General features: G+C 38.6%; 1 protein-coding gene and 1 long non-coding RNA gene across 2 annotated transcripts in view; one reads left to right on the top strand and one right to left on the bottom strand.

The window, feature by feature from the left end:
- The window catches only part of NR2F2 (nuclear receptor subfamily 2 group F member 2), a 115,221-nt gene that overhangs the window by 71,049 nt on the left and 24,818 nt on the right, over positions 1–19,354 (top strand). The gene's annotated exons all lie outside the window — the stretch shown is intronic.
- The window catches only part of LOC132524125 (uncharacterized), a 41,118-nt gene that overhangs the window by 8,526 nt on the left and 13,238 nt on the right, over positions 1–19,354 (bottom strand). Inside the window, exons 3-4 of the long non-coding RNA XR_009541799.1 lie at positions 11,365–11,555; positions 9,390–9,455 (exon numbers count right to left, since the gene is read on the bottom strand). This is a non-coding gene — a long non-coding RNA (uncharacterized LOC132524125). The remainder of the gene's footprint in view (positions 1–9,389; positions 9,456–11,364; positions 11,556–19,354) is intronic.

Genomic DNA, 19,354 nt, shown 5'->3' with positions numbered 1-19,354 from the left:
CTCAGTTTCTAAAGGTTAGAAAAGCACTGGCCAAATTTAGCCTGTAGGCCACCTCTGCTCTACTTCCTAGTTGGTGCACAAGTGGTCAATCCATCTAGTTATTGGGGAGAAGATATGCCACACATTTTTTAAATTAACAAAGTATTTTTATTCCACTATTTCACAAACATTTAATGGAAATATATTATGTGCTAAGAACTACATGCGGGGCAGTGGGAAAGCAAAAAGAAAGTAGCACCTAGTATCTGCCATCAAGGAATTGACAGTCTAGCTTTTATGTATATGAACCATGAAGGACTTGGGGTTTAAAATCTTAAGAGGAAAAGCAACCTAACATTGGGGCTCAATCTATCACATTCCTTTTTGTACATAGCTCCTTTGTTATCCTTCAGGTAAGTTAGTTTGTCCCTATGTTCTGCTTTGAAGCTCTCTTTTAATTTCAGGACTACTCCCATGAATATTAAAGTCCATGTCACACACATTCCCATTAAAACCCCCAACAGCAATTGGAAGGGAAAATTCCATTTGTACCTTGACAGTTTATCTCCATCAAATCAACTTTACAGATTTCTTAGTTTGGTGCTATTAACTAGACTCTTGCATGATTTGAATCTAGTTATTCTATGCTGCTGTAGTTTTTATGAGAGCTGATCAGCAAATGTTTTATGTATTAATCCCTCTGGAAAATCACCTTAATAACTTTTTTAAGTTTTGGGGGGGAATTATAGAAGTCCCAAGGCACAAATGAAAGCGTTTGGGTCCAGCCATTAGAATTTTCAGTTTAGCACTTGAAAAATGATGCACTTAATTGCTTTACAGAAGAAAATCAGATCAAAGTTAAGATTCTTTCTTCTTAAACTCTGTAATTATTTCTCAGACTCCTACTTGAAGTGCCTTAAAGTACTTCCATTGAAATGTATATGGGCTTTTTCCCTCTTTCTTTTAAATATGCCTTGACTTTGCTGGGTCGCTTTTCATTGCCCTCTTTGATGGCACGACCTGAAAGGAAAGTCCTCAAACATCACCATCACTTGCATGGTATAGAAACAGACAAAACAGGTGGGGTGCAGTGCTAAGAGCCAGGCATTGCACCAATTTAAAAACAGCATTTGATACAGTCTGCAGCTCAAAAACAGGCAATTACAGGTGGTCTCATTTCCTTCTTTGCGTATAATTCCCAGTCAACCCTTTGCATATAGATCCCCTTCCCATCCTCTTTTTCCCAGCCCATCCCCATAGCAAGCTCATGTATGGCTTCTCAGGGAGCATTGAATCATGGGTAACATGCTCTGACTGCTGTGGGTACTGGATGTTGGGGGACATTTGACGCTTCTCATTTGCTTAACACAGCAGGCAATTCTTACAAGGTCACTGACTTTCTCAGTTGAAGCTACTGTGCTGATTCATTGCCAAACCCAGTATTTGACAGATGAAGGAGAAGAGACTGAGAGAAGGGAGGTGACTTGCCTGGGGTCACACAGCTGGCCACAGTGACTTCCGTCTAGCGCTCTCCCCACTGCCACTCACGGCCATGGTACTGTACAAACCTCGTCTCAAACAGAATTTTACTTAGGCTTCACAATAAAAACTAATGTATGATAAAAGCACAGATGGGCTCCTGTTTTGCGCCAAGAGCCTGCCCATCGCCAGAGACTCAACAATGAATGGGAAGCAGCCTAATCCTGATTCAATCACCTGCTGATGATTTGTCCCCCCTGAATTGATGCACAGAGGGATCATTGACTGAACACTGCCTAGATTGTAAAAGGAGGAACCTTAGAACTTTCTTCCCAACTTTTGTTTTACAGAGGAGGAAACTGAGGCCCCTAAAAACCTTAAGAGCTAATTCACACCAGAGGCAGGTCTAAAACCCATGATGCTGATCACTGAGTCATGTTCTCTTCACTTCCGTGCATCCATCTAATTTCGAATGCAACCTAACTTGGGGGCCCAACCTATCACATGGATCCCAGATATCTCCTTTGTTATCCTTCAGGTAAGTTAGTTTGTCAAGTGCTCTGCTTTGAAGCTCCTTTTTAATTTGAGAACTAGTCCCATGAATACTAGAGTTCATGTAAGGTACATTCCATCAAAATCCCCAACAATTGGACAATGGTTCCTGGGACCCAGAGTTTAGCATGCAGTGACTGGCACAGTACACATGGGTCCCAAGGGGCAGAGATTGGGGACATCTCAGTAAAGAGGGGCAGGTCATGAATAGAGCCTCCATTCCCAGCTAGGGGCTCTTGGGTTCTGCCAAGCTCTGGGCTTAAACGTGAAAACTGGACAGTACACAGAACAGCACGTACCCATAGCTCTGACATATTCAAGACAAACCCAGAGAAGTGGAGTGATAAGCCAATGTCCACTGAGACCCTGGGGTTAGTGTTTGTACCTTTACCAGACTAATGGGCTTTTTAGGCTTCCCATAGATATATTTAAAATAGTAGCTGCAGTTTATATATATTTTCAATGACCTTGTAAATCAATAGTATTCAGTAATCTTAGCTGAAACTATAAATGGCTGCTGGACCCATTAAAGAAGTAAGTTAGATCTTCTATTTTTTTTAATATGGTCTTCCAGGAAGCTGCCTCTGGACATAAGTACAGAAAATTAACACAATAAGTAAAGCATTATAGAACAGCTATTAACAGATTACACTAATAAAAACCAAATGGGGGCCTTAATGCTGCCCCTCTGGGAGAGAAGGACAGATAAAATAAACAACAGGAAAAGAATATGGAGTAAAGGAAATTGATTTTAAACAATAATAATACAGAAACCTCCCACCACGTTAAAAAAAAAAATTAGATCTCTAGCTTCACTATGGGAAAGATAGAAGGAAATTTTCACTCTGCCTTGGTAAGACTTAAGTTTGATACTAATAAGCGTGTTATCCAGGCTAACAAATTGGAAAAATGAAGACGTGCTGACAAGGAAGTTCTTAAATGCCAGGCACATGGCCACAAGGACTATTTACTGTAATATCAAAATGAGGAGCCCTTCCGGTCTCCTTCAGCAGAAGAGGAAATCTAAACATTTGGAGCTCATGGTCCGTCACGGTAGGACGAAAAGTCGGTTCCAATGATACTTGGCATTCACAGCAAAGGCCACGCCACACAGAGGAGTAAGAGTTTCTATCTCCTTGGGAGGTGTTCATGGGGATGTGTAGTTTAGAACTGCACACACACACACACGCACCCACCCCAGGTACAGCACTGCCTGTTGGCTAAATCCTAAAATCCTTGAGCGTGCTCGGGGTTAACTCTATGTAGAAATTTATAGTAGAGAAGGGTCTCTTCTTTCCATTTTGTTACCTATAACATGGCCCATATCCCTACCTTCAAACCTAGCCGGAAGCTAACAGTTCGTCTTTGTGAGTGCCTGCTAGTTGCCAAGTGTCCTCCAATATGCCTTACACATGTTGTCTCTCATTCCTGTAGTTTGCTTGCAAGGCAGGTAATGATCCACAATCAGAGTTGAAGAAATGAAGGGTCAGTGTGATCCAGAGACTAGTTCCATTTCCCACCTTGTAGACACTCACCCTTCTTCCTTCCCATAGGTAACCCCGGCAGGATCCCTAACTGTCGCTGTTACTCTTTTCCTTACTCCGTCTTCACATATTGTTCTAACCAGCTGAACCCATGGAGCCAATCCTTTTTTGCATGGCATATGCAAAATCCCAAGTTATTTTTACTTTTCACTGGCAAAAAGTCAGCAAATTCAAATGAAATGATAATTTCTATGTGAGAAAAATAGTTTAGCATTTTCTTAAAATGCAAACTTAAAAAAAAAAATCTTACACAAGACTCTAACTTTTAATTTGGCAGAAAATAGCCCGGTGGTTTCGTGGGATACACTAAGTAAAACAATAGTGGTTTAAACGTGTTGGTCTCAGAATTGAAGGTGAGCTTTACCACAGTGAAATGTGGGTGTTTCAACTAGAAAAGAAGCGTCGGTAGGTAAGAGATGGGGTTGTCTGTATGGAGATAGACTACTCGTGTATTAAAAGGGGATGACTTGTTCAATACTGGGCAGAGAGGGGCTGGAAGGTATACAAGGGAACCAGTGAACAGAAGGTTCACAAGGGAGATTGAAATTTGAAGCTTTGAACACATTCTAAAAGCTGCAGCCCTGCAAAAATACATTGTTTTCAGGCCACCACACGTGGTAGTAAAATATTGGAGTCATTCTGAATAAAGAATATTTTAAATAATGTGGAAGTTTACTCTTTGGTAATAAGACAGGGAAAAAATGAAGAAATTATATAATTTGAAGGAAAGGGACAAAATTATCATTTTCTACAGATGATAAGATTTAATTAGATGGCTCAAAAGAATCCACTGGCAAACTCTTTGAATAAGAAACCAGTAAAGTGGGAAAATACAAAATAAAAAAGCAAAAATACAAAATAAAAATCACTTTCCTCAGAAAACAATTATAAGATTTAATAGGGAAACTGTATTCACAATAGCAATGAATAAATCTGACACCATGCACATTGAAAAATACATGAAGAAACTACAAATTTAATAGGAGTTCACGTGAAAAAATAAATTAGAAGGCATGCTTTACTTCTAAATGAGAAAACTCAGTATTAAAGACCTCAAATCCTCACACAGTAATGTATCAATTGTCTTTTCTTACATTTTGAACTTGATGAGTTCTTATGGGATAACAAATAAGGAGGCATAACCCAGAAAACTAATTGTAATGAGAAAAAAAAAAAAACTTTGCATTACTGGATATGAAAGCATATTCTTAAATTGTGATAATAAAAATGGAGGGTTTTGGCAAAAAAAGTGATGAAGACAGAAAGATAATGAATAAAATTTTAAAATACAGAAATAAGCCCAATAGCATACAACATTTAGATCAGTGAGGAAATAGATTCTTACCACACAGACCAAATATGTGACAGATTTAAATCCTTTAAAAAGAGCCACAAAAGCACTAGTGGAAAATACAGGTTAACATTTCTCTGACCCTGGGATGTGCCTTTCTAAACATAAAAGTAGAGGAAGAAAGACTAAATGAAAATAATTATGTATTTAAATTCATAAACATATACATTAAAAATCCATTCACAATTAAAACTTAAGTGACAAAATGAAGAAATGCTTGCAATGGGCAATAGTGAAAGGGTTAACAAATTTAATAGGCAAAGAACTTTTACAACTTTATATGCAAAGAACTAACACAATTGAAAAATTGAATAGAACTTCTACAATTTTAAATAAATAGAAATTAGAATAACAGACAAATAACATACACACAAGACAGCCAAGAAACATGAAGAAGCTGGAATCACAATCAAGGAAATACGAATCACAGTAGGTTCTAAGTTTCTTATCTTAGTTTGGAAAGAATTAATGATGGTTTGTGAATTCTGTATTCTCACTCACTGCAGGTGGGAATATAAACTGGCATAAATACTTTGGAGGGCAACTCTGCAAATTTTAGCCCCAAAAAGACTTTGACCCAGGAATTTCACTCACAGTAATTTCCAGAGGGAACAGAGATGCACACAAACGTTTTAAAAAGGCAAAAAGTTACATGAATATCTAACTAGAGGTCAAATGAATTATGATACCTTCAAATAAGGAAATATGATGCCAACATAAAAATCATGTTTTATAATAGTTTTAACAACATGAGCAAATATATATAAGGACTTGTCAGATGGGAAAACCGGATTCCAAAATAGTGGATGACAGCAAGGTGTCAGTCTTACCTTTTCAACATACAAATATATGCGTGTAAAAAAGGAGAGGAAAAAGATGAGAAAATGCATATCAACACGTTGACAATGATTATATACAAGCGGTGGGACTAGCAATTTGTATTGACTTCTTTGTGCTTTTCCATAATTTCCAAATGTTCTGTGATGAACGTGTATTATTTTTGCAATCAAGAAAAACATAGTTTCATGTGTGTTTTAAATCCTAGCTGGCTGGAAGCGTGGAACTGTGAGGTAGGCTGTCCAGAGAGAATGCTGCGGGAGTATAAAGGGAACTTCTCAACCCCGTGAGTCTATGCCTTTACCTTATCCTGGCCTTTTTTTGCTCTTTTTTGTCAGTTCTCGGAAAGTTTGCAGCTTCCAACACCATTTTACATGCTCCTCCTGTGACTGACAGAGCAGTGTCCCAACAATACTTAATGTATTTTGGGTCAGGGGCCCGTGGGTCAGCAAGGTTATTAATAAACATCGCCTCTTGTTCTAATTTGGGTCCCTTCTCTCCTTCTTGTCTCTCCTCCTGCCCTGCTTTTCCTTTCACATCTCTTTCTGTCTGACCCTTTTCCCCTTCTCCCTGATCTCAAAGATTTGGCCTTCATTTTAGCTCGACTTCTGGCACTTTCACCATAACACTTTTCTGATGTATTTGTTGGTCCTGTTAAGTTTTCATAGGGAATTTCATTTTTGAGGAAAGATTTTGTGTCCTAAATCGATTTGACGTGGGTTGATATGATTCTCTGATCTGACATGCCTGGGAGGTGGGGGGATAAGTCAAATTGAGGCAAATGTGGATGAGCAGGGGAAGGACCTTGTTTTTGAAAAAGAATTTTTGTTAAACAATATTCACTGACCACAGAGTTAGCCAGATTTAAGAGGCCACTACTATGATCAGCTCTACACAAAAGGAAGAGAGCTGGAAGGCAGAAGTCAGCTTAATTTTATTATTTTTTTTTCTATTATCTTTGATGAGACAAAAAGAATTTAAAGAATTTATCATGTATATTTGGATGTATGTACACCCATTTTATTTTCTTTTTTAGAGCTTGATTTATGACCTTAGCTTATATTTAGAGTAAATCTTGTTGTATTTTTTCTGATTTTATTACACAAATAGAAGTGGCTGCATGGTCATCACCACTACCAAATTTTTACACATCAGCTCTTCAAAGCCCCTGAATTTGGTACAAATTCAATTTTTGTTTTTACTTTCAACATTTTCTAACTGCAATTTCAAACCAGACAAGATTCCTTTGTCAACTGAAAAAAATCAATTCCTACACACACACAAATTTGCATGTACTCTTTCCAAATTTATTAAACTTCAGTTGTTATTTTCTTCTAATAAACATAATATCGCATCTCCCATCAGAGCGTTCAGAGTTAAATGTGCCAATGGGAGTTACTTAACAATGATAGAGCAACATATTTATATCAGAAAACATATAAAAAGAAATGTTTGCATCTTTACTTAATTACTCATACTTTTCAAATTTACCTATTGCACTTTTTCCTGTTCAAGAACGCCTTCTTTTTTGAATGTGACCTAGACTACCCTTTTTAGAATGACTGGAAGTCTTTTAGAGTGATATAATTTTTTAACACATGATTAACATGATTAATTCTACTATAAACTAGGGTCCTCATATTGAAAAAACTGAAAAAAAAATGAAGAAATGGCAAGGAAGCTAAATTTATCCAGAAGAAAGATAGTTTTCTATACCTAAACTTATTATCATGAAACATACTAGTTTTGTTGCATTACCAGAATTGCACCTGAGTTTGGTCTTTCACAAACTAAGACAATCTATGTGAACTTTGAATGAACTATGCATTCCGCTTCTTAATATGGTCACCCCTCACCACTGTACATTAATAGTCAGATAGGCAGGGATCCTGAACTCAGTTCAAATCACCATTGGAAGTAGCTATTAATCAGACTTGACTAAATGTCTAATTTGGTTCCTTGCTTACTCTTTAGTTTTTGATTTTCCTTTTGAATAGATTATTCTTATCTGTTCTGTAACAACTATCAAAGGATGAGAATAGCTTTAAATGTGCTCTGTCACATGTGTGGCCATTTGTCACACATGGGATAATATTTATTTTCTTTAAACACCGTATTTTTCTTAATAGACCTAGGTTTGCATGAGCAGTAACGTGTTAGGCTGTCTTGGGTAAGAAGAGAGGAAAAAGAAGGAGGAGGAAGCTTTTCTTGAGTGCCTACTATGTGCCATACAGTATGACATATGCATCCATCCATTCGATGGAGCTTTTATGTTGTGCTAAGTGTTTCACACATCTTTTCTGGTATTGTCTGCACAGCATCACAGTGAAGAAGAAATTGTTAACCTCAGGATACAGATGAGAAAATTGGGGCTTAGAGATGTTAAGCAACATGTCTAAGACACACAATTAGGGTGACATGAAGCACGGACTGGCACCCAGGCCCTGCTCGCCAAACTATGGCACTTTCACTGATTATGAATAGACTTCATTGTCTGCAGTGGCAAGGGCTCAGAATACAGATTAAACCCTGGAGTTTATTGCAGGCTGGGCTTGAGGTCAATGACACCTGATCACTTATAAGGTATGACTTGGGGTTGTCTGAAAAGCCAAGAAAGACCTCCCAAAGAATTACATTAGATAACATGGCAAAAACGTTATGAAAGGACTAAAAATAAATTCTCATATTAGTATGAAAAATATATATGATAACACCCATGACACCGTCTGACTCAGACTAGTGGCTTTCAAGATGTGGGCATCTATGTACCTTTGTTGTACCTATTTTAAATATTCTCTATTTAAAGAGGGTCACTGGTTCCAAGACGTTCCTCGAAATTTTGATAAATAAATGTTCTGAGGATCATCTATGTATGGGGAATTTTTCCCTCACGTAATCAGGTTGGATGCAAAACACAGTTGTATGCCCTGTAATAGGCCTTTTTTTTTTTTTTTTTTTTTTTAACCTGATCTCTCTGTTTCGGCTGCTTCCAAGTCCCAGGCTGGGATCCGCAGGCTGTGGGATGAGGGTGGTGTGGCAGGTGGCAGGCTACAGTTCTTCATGCTCTAGGGGTAAGATTTCTTGTGAAAACGGACAGCTTTTTTGTTCTTCCTCAGCCTTTTTAACACACAGCCACATCTCTGGCTGCGCCTGCTGTGGTTGTGACTGTACTGAGCTAAATTTATGCTGCTGACAACTCGCACTGAAGTACATCAGTAGCACAGAGTCAGTGGGAGTTGTGTGTATATAAACTCGGGCAGCCCTTGGCCCGCTGAGTGTAATAGCATCTCTGCCTTGGTAGATGATGGGTATGATACGGGTGATGCGTAATGGATGGGGCAGTCTGTGCACAAATTTCCAATGACTTGCTACACCCCTTTAGGATGGTGGCTGTCAAAAGTGTTAGCAGGGCTGCCCTGGTGGCGCAGTGGTCGAGAGTCCGCCTGCCGACGCGGGGGACACGTGCCCCGGTCCCGGAAGATCCCACATGCAGCGGAGCGGCTGGGCCCGTGAGCCATGGCCGCTGAGCCTGCGCGTCCGGAGACTGTGCTCCGCAACGGGAGAGGCCACAACAGTGAGAGGCTCGCGTACAGAAAAAAAAGTGTTAGCACTTTACACCCACAACAACCACGGATCCTATTACCTACCGGTCGCCCCTGCGCTCACAGACCGCCTCTTCCTCCGCTCCTAGTAGGTAATTGCTGCAGGGGTACCTATCGAACATATACAAAGGAGGAAACACGGGTGAATTTTCTTCCTTGAGCTCCACTGTATTAATAGAAGGAGGAAAATACGGAACGTGTTTGAATTAGCCTGGACGGAAGTTCAAAGGGAATTCCATGTAAAAGATATCTCTGAAAGATTTCACATACAGAAACTGAACCAAGGGGGGCATTATGTTGCTATGCACTTAAATCAAGACCTACCCTGATGTCAGCGCTTCATTTGGGGTGTTAATGGAAAGGTACACAGATGTGGAAACTTCCACACTGTGGATGATGTTTAAAACATTTAAATTGTTTGTCATGTCTTTTTGAATGAGTCTGACGATGGCTGGGGAATCTACAAAAGTTTAAACATGAAGATCTGACTAAGGAACGCTAGCATTCTTGGGTTAAGAGACTTTTCATGCTAAAAATAGACAGTGTCACCTCTCAGATTGGGGCAGGCAAACTAAGCTGTATCCTTGCTCTTTTTCTGAGCTGAGACTAAACTTCGTAGTGTGATTTTTCTGGTCTTCCAAGCTAAACTGAGACATAACAGATTAGCATCAATAAAGACACTGGTGACAATGATGATCATTCCTAGAAAAACTGGGGGCAAAATAACCACCCCGATGATGGCCTGAGATTGAATGTGGACAACTTCTTTTTTATAATAGTATTGAAAATCTGTTAGCATTGGAAATCATAGCATTGATTATATTATCTGTCTGCATCTAGTGTCTAGAACACTATGGAAACTCACTCATCCATATACTCAATTTACTAGCCCTAAATATATTCCAGGCACAGTGCTAGTCTCTGGAGACACAGATACAAACGAGAGACTGTCCTTGTCCTTAGGGACCCTGTCTTGATTTATTTTCATTGTAAACTAAATAGTGTATGCTATGTATCTGTCACTCGTCTAAGTGCTTTACATATATTAACTCATTTAATCATCAAAACAACCATAGGTATAGTTATATTATTATCCCCCATTTTACAGATGAGGAAACTGAGGTACTAAATCAGCAGGCCCAAGGCCACACACCTGGTATGTCAGCAGACCCAGGATTTAAATCCAGGCAAATCTAGTTTCCAGAAACCTTACTATTAATGGTTGCTTAGGAGCTAATTAAAGAAATAAAGCTTTAACTATTTTCAGCATAACTACTAGTGACATCAAAGAGCCTAGAAACCCCAGAAATCCTGGCTTCTGCAATATTCAGATCAATGATTGGGCAAAACTGTAAGAGACATGCTAATGCAATTTGTAAAGGAACAAAAGATGAGAGAGATAGACTCTAAAAGCCACCAAAAGCCAAAACAAAATGCAGTTTAATGGGGATAAACATGAGACGTTCTTAAATGCAATAAATCCCCCGTACAAGCCGTAGATGACTGAAGTCTGACTCCACAGTATGGGGGCTCCTCCCTGACCAGGGCTCTGATTAAAGTCACGTGACCTGATAGATAGCACTGGTCACAAGACTTCTGAATATTTTATTTTTTTCTGGATTCTTCTTAAGAGACTCTGGCAAACTAAGGCCAACTCAGGAAGACAAAACTTCTGCGTCCGTGTCATATGGGGCACTGGGGAACTTAGCCAATAAAACAAAAGCAGTGGCTTGAAGGGGTGGGGGAGAATGAAAGTTACCTTCAAGGTTTTGAAAGTCTGCCATATGATGTAGGGATGAGGTGTTTCAACTCTGTTGCTTCTGAGGACAGACTCCAACTCTGTAGAAAGATGCTCCAGGGACACCGTTCTGGTTCCCACAGAAGGAACAAAACTTTCTAAAAAAAAGCTCCCAATAGTGGTAGCCTGGGGGAAAGGGAACCCTATCCCTCCCATCTGTCTTAGGTGGCTGGCCAGGGCTAACTGGCAACCTTCACCCAGACCTTCACATATTTACATTACCTGCCTTGAATTTACAACTCTTGAAAATGCTGAATCGGTGTCTGCCTGACCATCTGCCCATTTCCAGACCTCTGGCTTCAATGGGAAGTTGGACCAGTGTCCTCCAAGCTTCCTTCCAAGGGAGCCGTTCATGACTTCTTGATTCCATTATGGAGCCTTGAATTCCACAATGTTTTAGAAACCGGTTATCCCTGTTATATAGATGAAGAAATATCAGAGGGCTTAGTAACCAGCAGAGTGAGAGGCAGATAACATCTCCCCCTCACACATAGATTCCTGCTCACACTTGAATAGCTACTTCTACACAACCAACCTTAGCATTGTTACAGAGCAACTTAGCCCTAACCTTATTCTAGAAAATTGGTCTGGTCCCCAGTGGCCACTATATCATTTAGCTGAGAGCTTACTATCATTTCTAAGTTAATTTGTGAGTTAATTGTAAATGTCAGGAAGCTCTGACACTGCCAAAAATGGTAAATTATTGAGATAGACCAGGGTCAGAAGAATCCAAAATTGAATAAATTTGGTTGTTGATCAGTTTTTATCAAAAAAATATGTTGACATCCAAGGGGACTGGAATGCCCTCAGATATGAGTTGCCTCAGAAGACAGCCCTCCATGAAGTGGACCCTGGATTACGGGGTAAAAAATGTTTTCCAAAACAAAACAAAATGTTTTCCGATCCTAAGATTCCCATAATACTCCACAATCACAATGCCAATCACGTTTTCATCGAAATGACTATCCAACCTATAGAACTTTAAAAAGAGCTCAGTCCCTGCCTCTGGATACATCCAGTTTGATGGTCTAAATGTGGTATCGAAAGTGGTTAAATTCTAAACCTCTGAACATGTGCATTACGGCCATTGGTAAAATAATGACTCGTCTTTTCCACACCACTGGGTTTGGCAGGTCTGTGCTTCAGGAATAGATATGCCTCCCATTCTTCTTGCCTTCTGACCTCTGTGGTTCCTTTTCCCCCGGCAAGGTCAAGCCCTTAACATCAGGATTATGTTGAAAGAAAGAAGAATATTTTCCCCAAACTTCTGGAATTATCAGGATTATATAAATTGGGGGCTGGCCTCCTTAGTAAAGGGAGAAAACGAAATCTCATTCCCAAATGAGTCTGACCTGTATTGGCCTCCAAGTTTTGGCCAAATGATGCCTCTTTTTTGCCCACATGGCTGTATTTACCATAATCTGTGTCTCTCCATTCTCAGCAGTACAGTCCTCATGGTAATGATGCCACTAAATTCCATTTGTTACTGATTAATCCACAGCATATTGGAAAACGGAGTTAAAGTGGAATGCAATGGTAATTAAGCAAAAGATGTCAGAGAGCCTTTACTTTTAACTTCTTTTGCAAAAATCATTTTTGAGGAGTGGCAAACTGAAAAACCACATCCTGACACAGCATCCACAGTCAATTAGCCCCTTCCCTGAGTGACAAAATGCACGCTTTCCTTGCAGAGGATCTGTGTTAAACATCTTACCTGGAAGACAACATTCAGTTCCCCATTCATTGACATTTTAAGGCAAGTAACAACAGGGTTTTTCTAGCTGCTTTTCTCTACCCTCAGACACACAGGTCAAAAGAGAAGGCAATGTTAGGCTGAAATTTCTGTAATTTACAATCTCCAGCATGTGGGCCAGAGCCAAAGGGCTCTTGGCTACAAAGTGTAAACAGAGCATTGTTGCCTCTTAATCTGGGTAATTGGTCCCAAATGCTGTTGCCACTTTTCAGATCAGATGCTTTACATACTTTTTAAAGAACCTGGAACTTTTCTCCTTTGGCAGAGAAAAGTTTGGTGCATTAACTCAGTCTTTTCATCAGCACTAAGACTCCTATAAACAGCCATGTGATTTCATTTGGGGGCCTGTAAACACAGGAGACTGGGGGCCCGCTTGGAGAGTTCCAGTCCATGTTTGAATGTTCATCCATCTATCGTTTGCTCCCCCATCCAAGCCAACTTCAGAGTGTTTACTTAATATACATAGCTTCTGCAAAAGTTGAGCAGACAGGCCACCTCCTAGAGGGTGCCCCCAGTTATCAGAAGCCAGGTTATGTCCCATTCCAGCAGAACGTGTTCTTATCAGTACATGCCTTAAGTGTGATGCACCGCAGTAAATTTGGCCTAAAACCAGTTGTTCTGTGACATCATCTTCTGGGAGAAGTCCTGGGGATGCTGTGGGAGAGAAGACAGTGTATGGTGTTCTGGGAGGAGATGAGGCTTGGGACGATGCAGGGGGACCACAGGCTGCATGACCCTGGGCAGGTAACACAACCTCCCTGAGCCTCGGTTTTCATATCTACAAAATGGAGCTAATAGTATAAACTTCACAAACTCATCATGAGAATTAAATGAGAAAGTGAATATAAAGGTTATGGGGGCATTCCACATACTATTATGAGGTAAAGTAATTTTAAAGCCATATGGCTTAAAAAATACTTTACATCATAATAGTATATATATATTAATAATTGTATAGTATATATATTACTATCATATAGTAATATATGTAATAGTATATATTATATATATATGTGTGTGTGTATCTATCTATATATATAATATATATATGCCTATCTTTCTGCTTCAACCTACACAAGGCAGGGAACATATTTTTGTTTTCCTGTGAAATCTCTGATTTAGGCTTCAGTATTCCAAGAAAATATAGCTTTCATTACTGGTCTTGCAAGAAAATGACAAAATCTGAGTTCCCTTAATTTGTTTTTCTCTTAGACCTTCCTCTTTACCTATTTCCAATCTCCCTGGTGACATTTGTAGGCCTTCATTTTTCTTCTAAATATTTCTAGAGTGCTATTGAGTTCTATATTAACTATTGCTTCTCCAAGTTTCCCTTATTTAGTTCTTCTGATCTTTCCTCCCAAGTCAATCTCTCACCCTGTCATTTTTGTACTTTTTTTCTTTGAATTCCAGTCCATTTATCTCTATCTCTTTGGCATTAAGGTATTCTACATATGTAGCATTCCAAGTAGACACTCAGCAAAGACTTCAGGGAGATTTGGGACTTCAACTCCCTTCCTACTTCTGGGTTAAGAAGATTAGACAAGAATGAGCTTTCTCGACCTTGGTTTCTGCCATTACATTTACTTCTGTTCTCAGCAGTTAAAAATGGGAAAATACTTCTCCTATGTATAGTCTGTAGCAGTTTGTTTTCCAAACAACGTTGCAATTATATTTTCTCTAGGGAGGCAGTATAGCATTGTGCTTAAGTACAGAGATTCCAGAACCAGGCATCCTGGCGTTCAAATCCCTTTTAGGAGCAGTGTAACCTTGGGCAAGTTATGTAATTTCCATGTGCCTAGTCTTTCTTATCTGCAAAATGGAGATAATTGTGTTTGTTTGGTACTGTTATGGTCAACTAAGTTGAGTTAATACATGCAAAGTACTTAAAATTGTGCCTGGTTACAGTAAGCACTCAAGAAATGTTGGTTACGGACATTTCATTTAGATTCTCCTTCTTTAAAAAATCGTATGCGTATTTAACTGTCAGTTTCCCCTCTGGTCTCTCATATGTGGTCACATTTCCACATACATCATTGAAAATGGGCTTCATATACTGTTCTTCCCAACTCAGAATGTTACAGGAAATACGAAATAAAATAGGACAAAACAGCAATTCCCAAAACATCTAGCTCTCTTCCCCAGCCCATCATCTCTTCATCATTAGCTAAAGTGGGATGAAAGTTTTATTATGAACCCAAAACACAACTGTAGTTTACCCCAAAGTGAGTGAATCTGGGTTAGCTTTAGGAAAATCTGGTTTGAATTTTAGATGAACCTCCTTTTTACTCTCAAATGCCGAAAGAGGATTTACAGTTTCAGGTGGATACCAAATGAAATTTGGTAAGTTCATCTGAGTTTTACTTTGGGTTTGTCATTTGAATGAACTCAAATTTCACGCAGCCTTAATCCTTATATTTATGGTTTTCCTGCCATTTTCACCTCAGTTGATAAAAAACATTTTTAAATAAAAATTGAGACATGCTGTTCAATATTTCAGCAAATTGCAATATTTTAGAGCATATACATTTCTTTGTCTCAATAATATATAACTATGAGGAAAATACAGTTTTGGTAATATATGCTTTAATGAGTCATGTTATTTTTGCAAATATTCTCCTTTACTTCATACTGTGTTTATTAGCCACAAAATTCCAAGTTGACCAGACATTAATTAACAAGATTATCTATTTCTGTCAACATTTAAAGATCTGCAGCTGCATCAATTTTTAATCCCTGGCTCAGGTAAACCATGACTTTAAAATCAAATTTGTATAATATAAGCTTTCTCCAGTTTTACATTTCTTCCCCCCAGAAGTCAGAAGCCCAGACTTTAGCTAATTTCCTCAAATTATATGCTAGAGGTTTGAGGAGATTTAAGGATAGATCTTTTATGTCAAAATGGTAGGTTCACAGTTTGTGACTGATGATCTTGGACATATAAATGATATATGCCCATTAAATAAAGAGGCCTTTGGGATGAGAAGATTAGGCAAAAGTGAGTTTAGGGAAATTTCCAAATCCTACATTTGCAGAGATATGGGCAACATGCTTACAGTTTCTGTTTTATTATAAGGCAAAATAATCTTAAATAACTTATATATTGAGACTAATATATCAATGAGATTAAAAAGATTATTTGCCTAGAAGTGCATTTTTCACTCCAGTAGTTAACTAGAAGCTTTGCAGTTACATTACTTTGAATACCTACTTTTTTTAATGGAACTAAACAAAGTTATTCTGGGATTTAAAAAAAAAAAATTCTCTTAAGAAATGTGAATTAGATAAAATTTCTCCCAAATACTACTGATACTTTTTCATAAATTAACCACACTTTATATTATTTAAAAAATTAAAACCTGAAAACACACACAAAAAATGTCACACGTTTTTTCTTCTAATCTGTAGTCCCCAAATGACTGGTAACAAAAATAAACTTTACAACATCTTTGAGAATACCAAAGAACCCCAGTCAAGATTATTTTGGCTAGAAAAGAAAGCAATTTTTATATTCAAAAATTTGGCCTTCGGACATATATACGCTACCAAATGTAAAATAGATAGCTAGTGGGAAGCAGCCACATAGCACAGGGAAATCAGCTTGGTGCTTTGTGACCACCTAGAGGGGTGGGATAGGGAGGGTGGAGGGAAGGAGATGCAAGAGGGAAGAGATATGGGGATGTATGTATATGTATAACTGATTCACTTTGTTATAACACAAAAACTAACACAACACTGTAAACCAATTATACTCCAATAAAGATGTTAAAAAAAAAAATTGGGGGCCTTCCTTAGTCAATTCCCAAAAGGGAAAAAATCAGCTAATCTTAGAAAGGTGGTAAATTTAAGTGATTCTGTAATCCAAGTTAGTCCTCAATCATGTTTTGAAATATGATGAAACAGTAAGGACCGGGAAAAGACAGAAAGTTTCAAAAGTAACTCCAAATAGAAACACCGAGCATTTCTTTAAGAGGCTTTCGGCTTCTAAATTAGAGGATGAATAGCGTCTAACTGGAAAATAGCAGCAAGTTTGTGCTAGCGTGCCCGCTTCATGGTATTCATGGCAACCAAAAAAGAAGAAAAATACTCTTAACGTATTCTATTACCGGATCATTTAAATCAGCATGAAACATATTTTTGTCGGTCACGTATTCCAGGTATCACCCTAGACAGCAAGTCAGCTAAATATGGACACATCCATACACAGGTTCTAACACTCATACAACAAACAACTGGGCATGCACGTACACTGGCATACGCATGCGCACACACAAACATATACGTCCGAAACCTGCCCAGGCTTCCCTCTGGGTCCTTGAAAACTCTGGCATATTGTAAACCCAGGAAAGAATTTTAATCTACATGGTTTGAAAATAGGAGCCTTTTAAATATGCTGCATACAATTTGTGATGGTCATCTCTAAAATGCTGCTCCATTATCCTTTTCCATTTGGAATGAATGAGGCTAATTAATTTCAGGCCATACTTGATGAGGTCAGCACCATACGAGGGGTGCGTGCTAGACATTGCTAATCTCTTTCAGCTGAGAGTGATGAATTAAAGATGAAGCATGCCTTTGCAGGCCTAATTTAGAATGTATATCAAAAAACCTACAGCCAATAATACTATACCCTACAACAAAGAAAAACTGGTTCACTCAAACTCCCTGAGTTGTGTTGATTTTAAAGACATTTTCAGTCCTCTTTCGAATTCCATCTGTGGATGGGTGAACCATATCAAGAAAATCAAGCCATCTCTCACACATAGCCATGTGGACAAAAAGTAGGATTAAAGGAAAGAAAGAAAGAAAACAGAAACAAAATACAACAATCAGGGTTTGATCCCTTATGTATTAAAATTCCACCTACACATTAGACTTTTTTTTTTTTTCTAGAGCCACCAGACTGACAAAGATCCCAAATTAGCAATACCTGTATTCAAGCAATGACCACCCAGCTCTGCTGAGACATTTCAAAGCAACATGCTAAATGAGGCAGCCTGTTGTTTTTAAAGCAGGTATCTTAATGAAGCTTATTAGGTTTTTCCATGTCTCTCTTTTGAAAGCCAATAGAGATTGACCAGGTAGATAATGTGATACCTTTTATAAAGCCAAGAAAGAAATTGTAATACTGATGCCTCCAGGCCAAAATGTTCTTATGAAGTTAATGCTGAGCCAACTTCCGAGTTGTGAAAATGGAGATACTCGCTGATCTAAACTCTAAAGAGAAGAAGGAATTAGTCTAAATTTCTCAAAGGTAACTACTCCAAGTCCCTAAGGGTGGCAAGAAAGGTGTTTCAGCCCAGAGAGTAGAGAATACACCTTGAAAAAAGTATTTCAACATACCTAGCAAGAGAAATCCTGACATTCTAATGAGTGGGCATTTCCTACTGGTGGCCACAATAACTCCTGCCTCTGTATCTCGGTAGCCTTCACTAGAAAAAAGCTGCTTCGAATTAGGTCCAATCTACATGCTGAATCAATCTTTCATCCCTTTGATTGCTTCTGAAAATATTTATATTTCTTAATAATGCACATTTTGTCTTGCAACTTCTGATTAAACCCAGACGGGGTTTCCCAAAGCAGCCAATGTATGTGGAAGGGTGATTTGGGACAGGAAAAGGAAGATAAAAAACACAGGTTTTTCCCATTGGGGAACCATTAGAGAATATAAATCTAGCAATTTTGGTTATGTAAGCATAAGAGGAGGGTTGTAATAAATACAGATTGGAATATTACAGTGACCTAATGGAGATTACAGAATATTTTTATTATTGTGTGATTCTTCATTGCAGCTTAAACTCTTCGGCTGGTTAGCTTAACAGATTTTATGAAAAATTATTGTGGGAGAGATTTAGGAAGATTTCATATTACAACCAATAATAACCCACACAAATTATCATATCAAAATAATTAGAGCAGCAAAATAGTTATAATAGGGACACGACGAGATCATCTAAAATTTTTTTTTTTTTTTTGATGAATAAGGAGCATAGTTTGGAAGATATTGGGGGAGGGAGGGTGGATTCCTGGTTTGGGGCCCAAGAGAAAAGGGGTCTAATTTCAACCCTGTCACCAATCAGCTGGGAGAACTTACAGAAGTCACCCAACCTCTCCAGACCTCAGGTTTTTCTTCTTGCTTTTATCTGGGAAATAAGGGAGGTAAAGTGCTCCTTGTAAGTTTTAAATTCTATGGTTTTGTAAAGCATTATCCTTGTCCTTAAGCATTCCGTGTTATCTGAAAGCAGAGAGGAAGAAAAGAGACTTTGTCCAATGCTGTGTCCCCAATGCCAGTCTCTGAGAGATGGCAGTCACAACTTCTCAAAGTACCTCATTTGTCACTTGTCCCTGCTTGCCTCCTCAGACATGGCTGTCACTTTTCTGTTCCTTACTTCTTCTCTCTTAGAGACCATGACAAAAGGAAGCACCCAAAAGCAATGCCCATAGTTTCATTTGACCCAACCA

Source organism: Lagenorhynchus albirostris, chromosome 1 (assembly GCF_949774975.1).
Source record: "Lagenorhynchus albirostris chromosome 1, mLagAlb1.1, whole genome shotgun sequence".
Lineage (NCBI taxonomy): Eukaryota > Metazoa > Chordata > Mammalia > Artiodactyla > Delphinidae > Lagenorhynchus > Lagenorhynchus albirostris.
This window is presented reverse-complemented; position numbering and strand designations above follow the sequence as displayed.